General features: G+C 29.1%; 1 long non-coding RNA gene across 1 annotated transcript; it reads left to right on the top strand.

Annotated features, from left to right (window-relative positions):
• Nucleotides 1-6,233: 6,233 nt before the first annotated feature.
• Nucleotides 6,234-6,877, top strand: LOC130903045 (uncharacterized). The gene is made up of 2 exons (XR_009060529.1): nucleotides 6,234-6,556; nucleotides 6,618-6,877. It is a non-coding gene; the product is annotated as an uncharacterized LOC130903045 (long non-coding RNA).
• Nucleotides 6,878-9,720: the final 2,843 nt, after the last annotated feature.

Here is a 9,720-nt window from a genome sequence, read left to right as displayed (position 1 = left end):
TCAAAAAGATAAAATTATGCCCCATCGCGTCATTTTACAACAAAAACAATCATAATTCATTAACAAGCTCAAACAATATTGACAGTACTTTCATTCATTTTATCGCACAGAATGTTAAAAAGTCGGCATTGCTTCGGCCGCGAAAGTTACAACCTTCAGTTCATAGCACGAGCACCATCAGTCATCCGTCCAATCCTTTTTGTCCGTTTTATTTCGTTATCTGTAATTAAATCATCGAGATATCTAAAAGCCTTTTCTCCTGTGGTTTTGATGATAAAGACTTGCAACAAAGTACTCTTTTTATGCTTTCATTGGGATCGAACCTAACAGAGGCAAATAGATTAGCCTGGCCAGCAACTTCAGTACTTTCATCAAATTGGAGTGAAAAGTTTGTTTTAAAACTGTAACTGTGAATTTGACCGATTTTTTTGTGAATGAAACTTCAGATTCTACCCTACAGTGTGTTCTGTTCCTTTTTTAGCTATCAATAAGGATAAGCGATATGATGCAATTGTAGCTTGTCTATTTTACTCACCAGAAATTGATGTTTTTATTATTGAGTTTGACTTTAAGAATTTTTTTTCTTCATACTAAAAGAAATACATATGTTTTTTTTGTGAAAAGTCTTTAGAGTTTTGAAGGTTTCATATTCTCATCAGCAAATACCTCGAAACATAAAACGCACTGAAGTAGTTGGTCGTCATCTGTGCCAGTAACCACAAAAACCATATTTCAAATAATCAGCAATGTACTTACGGTTAGGTTTTACCTTCTTAGAGATTTCTTTTAAAAATTCTAAACTAGCCTAATGGAAATAAGTTTTGCATTGAGATGTTTATTATTATAAATTATTGATAAATGAATTTTGTCGTATCACTTTGTTTTTAAATAAGAACTTTCAAGGCACTTACCATTTAACCAATCTAATCACTTTGTACAAATTCAACATTATATGTGCAAATCGAACTAAACGAGTAATGGAGAAATGTCCTGAAAAGTTCTGATTGTATGTGACTTGGTTGAGTAATTATAGATTATAATGGAGACTAGCTAAAACGTTCAAATAAGATGTGAGAATGCTTATCGTTTGAGACGTAAATGAAAATGATTTCTTTCTGAACTTAATTGATATAATCACATAATTCCGAATTGTATAAGTATGAAGGATTGGAAAATGAAGCCGAAGATACCTCCAATAATGATCTTTAACTCGAATTGATACAATTATGGAATAAACGTTTGATTGAATTGCATAGTGACAAATTGAGAAGAGTCAAATGAGCATTAAGAAAACAAATGGCAATACCAATACTGACAATTCCAGATCAGATAATACTTCGAATGGCTAATGAAGATGATAATAGAAAACAAAAGGGGAAAAGTGATGATTATTTCATAAAGTACGCGAGAACAATTTATGTGCTTCATTCACTACTACTGCTATCCCACACTCACTATTATACTGTCTGACGCCGGTTTCGATGTTCTCCTTTAGTTTCTATGTGATTTGTACAAAACAAACAAACAAAATATTACTGCGTATAATTTGATATCAGATGGTTATTTGTTTGAATTAGTAACTCACTAAAGGTATTGAATAAAATATGTAATTTTATCCATTTTGTCGAAAGATATAAAAAACTACAGGAAGAGGTGATTCATAAGATATCAACTATTTTTGGTATTTGTAATAACTGCAAATCATCAATGGATTATTTCTTAAAGGGAAGACTATAATTACTCTTGTACTGGATACTGTGAACAATTTGAAATTTTTGTATCTCTTTAGATAAACCCTAACAAATAGGTATTGTGTGTTACATCATACATAACCCTAAACTGAGGAAAACGTTATTTTCGAGTGGATAACTTCAAATATTTGAGAATTTCAAAGTGGAAGGCGATTGTCGCCCTCGATTTGAACTATACGAGTACTTGTGTTATTTTCTAGTTTATACTTTTCATAAAATAGCAAAGGAATGCTCTTCAATTTTTTCGATAATATTATAATTGAATTCGTATAGAACTGCTTTTGTTACTTGCCAGTTTTCTGGATTAAAAAGTTAAAAAGTATTCGTTTCTATTAATGATCTTCACGCAGATGTTTTTGTAATCCATTTACTTAACCCACTTTATCTGTCTTGATTAAACTTTTCAATGAATGTGTAACTAACTCCTAATTTTAATGTACGGACAAAAATAATTATTGAAAAATGTGAAGTTATTTTGGTTTTCCAGAAAATCCCAGTGTGACAGATATTGTATAGAAATTTTAAAGCGACCAACACGTATTTTTAAATATGGTTATAGAATTGTTGATGTCACTGAATTTGAAGAAAATTTGTCGGGTTTTGATTTACAAGCGCATTTGAAAATTTTTTAAGATTTATACATCATAGAAATGCATAACTCAATAAATAACTTGATATTAATGAATATACAAGAGTCAGGAAGAGTAGAAAAAGTGAGAAAATTTGTTGATTCAAGTCCAAATCCAGAATCAAATAACAGTACTGAAGTGAATGTATTGGAAAAGCCAGCTCTTCATCAAGTGGACTTGAGGATAACTTTGCGAATGAAGAGGTAAGATGAAATACCGATTTTATATATAGTAATTTCTAAATTTGTCTGATAGAATAAACCAATCGCAATCAAGCAGAATATAAGGATACAGAAAAAAAAAGTAGCAGAATAAATAATAAATGAAATTACTGATTCTAGAACTACTAATATTGAAAATACTCCATCTATTAGTATAACAACCAATGATATGACTAGTTCAAATGATACTCCGCCAAATTGAACATGAACGCAGATTTTTCACAATTGCAACCAGATTTTGTGAAATTAGAATAAAACAATGGGATGATCTATGGAAACTAGAGTTCGAAATAAACTTTGATTAGAAAATGTTCTCCAAAAGATCCGGAATTAGAATGTTCTATGACTTTGTTCAATAACCGTCGATCAGATCCGGGAATTTAAATTTTCATAGATAGTGAATATTCATATCATTATATTTGTAATTTGGATTGTAAATAAAGTGAATTTGACTTATATTTTGGATTGATTGATGTCTTATACCTTGTTATTTTCAAACTAAAACTACTTGGATGTTGTTTCTGTTTGTCAATGAACACGAGAATTGTTCAGAAAATGGGAGAGTTTTGAAATTAAGAAAAAAGAAAAAAAAAACAGATCGTCTTAGCTCCATAAAAGGTTATTAGTTTTTCAACTAGAAATATTCAGGCAATTTAAAACAAAATTCACTCCAGTCTCAACAACTAGACCCCGTGAGGGTTCGTATTCCTATATCAAATGAATCATTTATTGAGATCTCTCTGTGGTAAAGCATTGTCGGTCGAAAATAGAAACACCCTGTATTTACTAAGTTATATATGGTTTATGTAAATTGCGAAGATAATAATCTTGATGTATTTACTCAACCTCTAGACAGAACTAAATTTGTTTATTTCAAAGAAGTTCTGTGTATATTTTAAGATTTAGGTTTGCTTCGTTTGTTTTAATGCAATTTCAATGTTGTTCTATTTTATACTCTTCACTTCTTTATTGTATAAGCAGATTGAAATTGTTGTCACTATCGACACTTCAGCTCTCCTGTGGTGGTTATTCCGAAACCCGATGGGAGTGTCCCACATACTTTTTCAGGCTGGATCCAAATTAAGCATATTTGCTTTCGAAAGTTGACCAGCGGAGCAGTGTATACAAACTATTACCAACCATAGAGGCATGTATAAGATGAACCGGTTGAGTATCTATATAAGAACAGCTCCTTCTGAAATGGATGACATGATTTGTCAATGTGCCACAGTTGACGAGTGTAAACAGAACTTGAGATTTTTCCTGGACTTCGCACCGGAACAAGAACAAATGTGCTTTGTTCCTAACTCGTTTTCCATTTCTTCGGCATATCGTTGAGCATAATAAAATACTGAAATCCCCTGACAAAACCCAAACTATGGCCTACATGCCTCGCCCCAGTAATGTTGATGAGGTGAGATCTTTATCTCAGACAACTCTTCTAAATATCGATTTTTTCTCTATATGTTTCCCCTGTAATATGTAAATTTAATTTTTTTTTATTCTTTTTACGATACCCAACAATATTCTCCCGTAAATGTGGCGGGAAAAAATGTTGGAATTCTTTGGAATTGGGCATCAAATTGACGGAAAGGGGCATAAAAATGATTGGCTCACCAGTTAACGTGTTAATCATGGAACTACTGATATTTTGTTATATTTAATGACAATATAATTGATTTTTTTTCGGAAATTTAAGGAAATGGCACGAAACTGATGATATTAGGCATAAAAATTGATATGTATAAAATTAACAAAAAAATATGACTTTTCAACAAACTTTATTGAGAAAATTAACTAATTTTTATCAAAAATTAGAACGAAAATTTCAATTACGACGAAAATTTTTCCTTAAAATCACGACTCCATCAATCAAATGAATCTTTCTGCTATTCTCCTCATATTTCGTCCTCCTCTTCTTCATCCTCCTCTACTTCTTGCTCTTCTTCTCTTTCTTCTAAGTAGTCTTCCGCCGAAGATTCCGTCTCATCACCCAACTTCGCGCGTTTCTTCTGTTTACCGCCTCCATCCTCACTTGCGCATCTCTGTCGCTTCGTCTTTCTCGAAGATTTCGCATATCTATATATAAAGCTGTACTTTTTCAGTCTGTCGAACAGCTTCATTTCGACGTCTTCTTTAGCCTGTTTGACGGCTACGTCCATGCTGAATTTGAGTTTATTGAATTTATCGTTCAGCACAAGGTTATCGTCGATATTTTTCAAGAACGGTTTCAAATTTTCGGCCTTCGCCCAAGATCTAGTCACCGCGTCGGAATCGAAAAATGTCAGGTGGTAGTGCAACTGAAAATAATCGTTATCCGTCAATACACAGTGTGACTAACTCCTTAGATCGAATACCTCGTGTCATTTCAGGAATTTTATCGAAATATATTACAAAAAAAGTCGATTAATCACCCTGTATATTGCCATCACAATTTACAAACTCAATATAAAAAATAATAAACCTGTATATGAGTTTATAAATTTCCCACTCTCCACTTTCAATTGATAAGAAAAATCGCACTCTATTTAAGGTTACTTGAAATTTATTTCGATTTTCACTCCAAATGAAATATTGGAATAAGTTAAAAAATCACACTGTACGTAAGATAACTTAATGACATGAACTAAAAAAATGGTACAACACTAACCTAATGAAAGTGACCAAGAGAAATAATGGATTTACCGGTTCTAAGGAATCTTTCGATTTTCGCCCAGTCGATGCCACCCGCGTTATATTTATTAAATATCATCAGCTCCTTTTCTTTATCGTCGATCGATTCTTTTTTGATTTCGCATATATTATACCTCCCATCTGGATTCATCCAACAATACCATTTGTCAGATAGATCCAGGGGATATTTTACGAATCGAACTTATCTGCAGGAGTTACGATAATCTTCTTACCGTTAGCATCTTTTTCCTCCTTTGGAGCTTGGAACGATACCGTTGAATTTTGGTCTTGATAAGTTTGTTTTTTCTTCTCCTTAACCAACTTCAACCAGTTATTGAACTTTGTCACTACCAAATTGGTTTCTGTACTCAAAGACGACGGCATTTTAAAACTTCTATAATTTTAAAATACAAAAAACACTTATTAACGGTCTTACTTTAATTCACTTAAAATATTTCTGACAATTGTTGACTTTTGAAATTCAAACACTTTCAAATGTTTATCTCGTTAAATCTCTTTAATCAAATCAAAAATCATCTATTGATGATATCTCTACGTATCGGAAATAAAAAATAACAAAAAACGATTTTTCGCGTTGTACATTACGAAATAAAACCGCTATAGTTACGATAATTTAACTATCTAAAACAAAACGAAAATATGTAGACAACAAATATGTAATACCAACTGTCCATATAGGAGTCTTACACATATGAGTAACATTAGTATTACCATTGCATAAAGAATATTCTTTATACTATGGTATTAGTGTATATGTTAGACAAAGTAATATAAACAAAATAATATTTTACAACGTTGTATAATTTTTTTGTTGAAAGGGAAACGGCAACATACTATACCTTGTTTTTAAACTACGAGGAGTAAATTTAATTTAAGTTGGCATTTCTGATGACTTCTGATTGGCTAGATACTTTTTACACACCTGTGACATAATACTTGTCAATACCTAACCTAAAAATATTTTGTACTTGTTTTCCATAAACTTGTTTATTCGTCATTTCTGGTTATTGTGCATTGCTTTAATTAAACTTAAAAAAAAAACAGTTCTTGTAAGAACTCATTGTATAATTTTTTGATTAAATATGGATGCTACTCCAACTACCAGCGGTCTTTCTTCTCAAAAAGACGGAAATTGATAAGTTTGCGCATTTATCACTAAACGAAAAACAGAGTATGATGATAAATTTGTATAAACCAATTTTAACTGATTAACCAAAAATCAAGTTTACTGATGTCGTGTTTAAAATTGTCACAACCATGGGTAAGTTGTAGAAAAATTACATTTTTGTATGAAATTAACTTGAAACATTGTTACTTTTTAGGGATTGCGAAATCGACTGTATATCGTACGATAAAAGAATATCGAAGTACGGGAACAGTTGTTAGTCCAAAACATTCTTGAGGTCGTCCAGGCCTTGTTAAAACATTTAATGAAACTAGTTAAAGTATCATTCGACGAATTGTACATAGTTTCTTTTTTAAAAATGAGATCCCCACATTGACAAAATTTTAAATGAAATTGAGAAAAATACGGATTTACAAATTGTCTCTCGTTCATCATTATACAAACTTAAGAAAGAAATCAATATCAAGTAATTTTTTTCATGTTTTATATAAAAAACATTTTATCATTGCCCACTTATTTGTTGTAACTTATGATTTTTTTAACCAACCTAAATAATCTATTTAGACAAAAAATAATTATTTGTTATACAGGTACTATTATCTCCATATTCATACATTAATGTAGATAAAATTAATAAAACTAAAAATAAGTTTTAAATAAAGACAAGCATATGAAGATGTTAACAAATAATCTAGTGTAAGTAATAAATAAAAAATAAAGTATAACTTTCCCTTATACAATCTGCATGCCATTATATTTAAAAATACCTATGTTTATCAAATATAGAAATAAAAGTAGGTAGTGTGTGTCCCTGTTTTTTTTATTTAGTGTGTATTAAATATTCATGTAATATGTATAAATTTTTAAATATTTGAAAAGAATCCGTAAGAGTGTTTTAATAGAACATGATGATATTGTAAGGTGGAGACGACAATACTTAACATCTATCATCTTATACTTTTCGTTTAATATGTTTCTTAGGTTAATAAACAACATTATTAATATTGCACTTTGTAGTTAATACATTATAAAAGAAATTTTACATTAACAAACAAAACCAAAGAGTTAAAAATGTTATAGTCAGATCTGATGTTTTATGTTTTGTAAAAACCGAATAAAAATTTTAAAATAATAAAAACTTTATTTCTTGTAATTCCTTGCAGGTTTGGTAAATATTTATATTTCTCTTACTAAAGTATGGGTAGGTGATTATGGAAATAATGGTATTGAGATTATTTCTTCAATATTTCTTGGTAGAAATATTAAACTATATATATATATATATATATATATATATATATATATATATATATATATATATATATATATATATATATATTGTTTAATATTACAAAAAGATATAACTTTGGCATTAAAAGCAAAAAGCATACATATATTTGTTGAATTGTATTATTAGGAACTAAGGTGAGATTCGCATATATTATCTATAAATATATTTTTATCAGTGCCAAACTCCAAATTATTTTTCAACAAAAAATGTTTGTTAACATAAATGAGGTACAGTTTAATACCACATACATAAAATAAATATTGAAGAAATCTTATTTTAAAAATATGAAACAAAACAATATATACAAGGTATAGGAGGAGTAATTTGAAAAACCTGAATTACACCACTAAAAGTTACTAGAATTAGAGAACAGCTCTGATTAAGAATGTGTTCCGAAATCGTCGTTTTCAAAATCTTAATATTAACTTTGTGGTAATTACCGTTTATTTATAATATGAGAGATTAATAACTTTGTAGATATTTATATGGTGATTGGACTAGCGTTTGAGTCGACAACTTTGCAATTACAGGAGAACCACGTATTTGTGTTAACTTGTGTCGAAAAGGTTAACTGATGTTGTTTGTTAAATAAAAATAAAGTAATATATCATAAAATGTTCTTGATTTATTTAAACTTTTGTATTCGTTGTTTTTAAGTAACTTATAATGTACAAAACGTTTTAACAAAATTATTATATCCAACAAAAGTACCTAAACTTATTGCGAAGCTAAATATTAGGTTGTAACAAATAAATAAAGTGGATGTATTGTTTTGTTTCAAATTTTTTGAATTAAGATTTATTAAATATTTATTTTATGTATGTGGTATTAAACTGTACCTCATTTATGTTAACAAACATTTTTTATTGAAAAATAATTTGAAGTTTGGCACTGATAAAAATATATTTATAGATAATATATGCGAATCTCACCTTATTTCTTAATAATACAAGCTATGTATAAAATTCAACAAATACATGTATGCTTTTAATGCCAAAGTTATACCTTTGTGCAATATATATATATATATATATATATATATATATATATATATATATATATATATATATATATATATATATATATAACCTAACCTACCCATACTTTAGTAAGAGAAATATCAATATTTACCAAACCTGCAAGGAATTATAAGAAATAAAGTTTTTATTATTTTGAAATTTTTATTCGGTTTTTACAAAACACAAAACATCAGATCTGACTATAACATTTTTAACTCTTTGGTTTTGTTTGTTAATGTAAAATTTTTTTATAATGTAATAACTACAAAGTGCAATATTCAACTATAATGTTTTTTATTAACCTAAGAAACATTAAACGAAAAGTATAAGGATTTCATTTTTCAATGCCGTACCCAGGGATGTTCAATAAACAAGTTTTAAAAGAAAATAAAATGGGGCATGGTGACTATAGCATTAATGATTATTTTATATAATTAAAACAATTTTTTTGCAATTTTATATTTATCAATTTCTGCTTTTCCAAAACGTTGTTAAGTGCCATTGCGCTCTAAATTGAATATTTGTTTTTTCAGAAGCGAGTGCCATGCGTATTGTAAACTTTTCCGGGAATGTGCATGACACTTCCTCAAAAACCACAAAACTAAATTTAGGGCAAAATTGTACTTACGTTTTGAAAAGACATGCTTCTAACTTCGTACGAATTTACAATTTTATATTGTAAAAAGTTAATCGATTTGTCATCAAATATGGCTGCGTTACTCCACTGATACTAACCTATGGAATGAAAAAAAAAATAAGATAATATGTCATTTGAAAAATATCTAAACATTCAAAAATTATTTCACTCCAACAAATCTATTCAAAATGCTTTAGTATTTAGTAAACAAAGGTAGCCATTTTATCGCAAAAGAATACAAATACATAGCGATGTTGCCTAGCTTATATTTTTTATAAACATTCTCACCAAAATTATTTTCTTGGCCTTGAAAATATTTTTGTTTAGATCAATTGTAGAAAATATTGCCCAT

The sequence above is a fragment of the Diorhabda carinulata genome, chromosome Y, assembly GCF_026250575.1.
Source record: "Diorhabda carinulata isolate Delta chromosome Y, icDioCari1.1, whole genome shotgun sequence".
In the NCBI taxonomy this organism is placed as follows: Eukaryota; Metazoa; Arthropoda; class Insecta; order Coleoptera; family Chrysomelidae; genus Diorhabda; species Diorhabda carinulata.
Note: the sequence above shows the minus strand (reverse complement) of the source record. Positions and strands in the feature narration are given on the sequence as shown.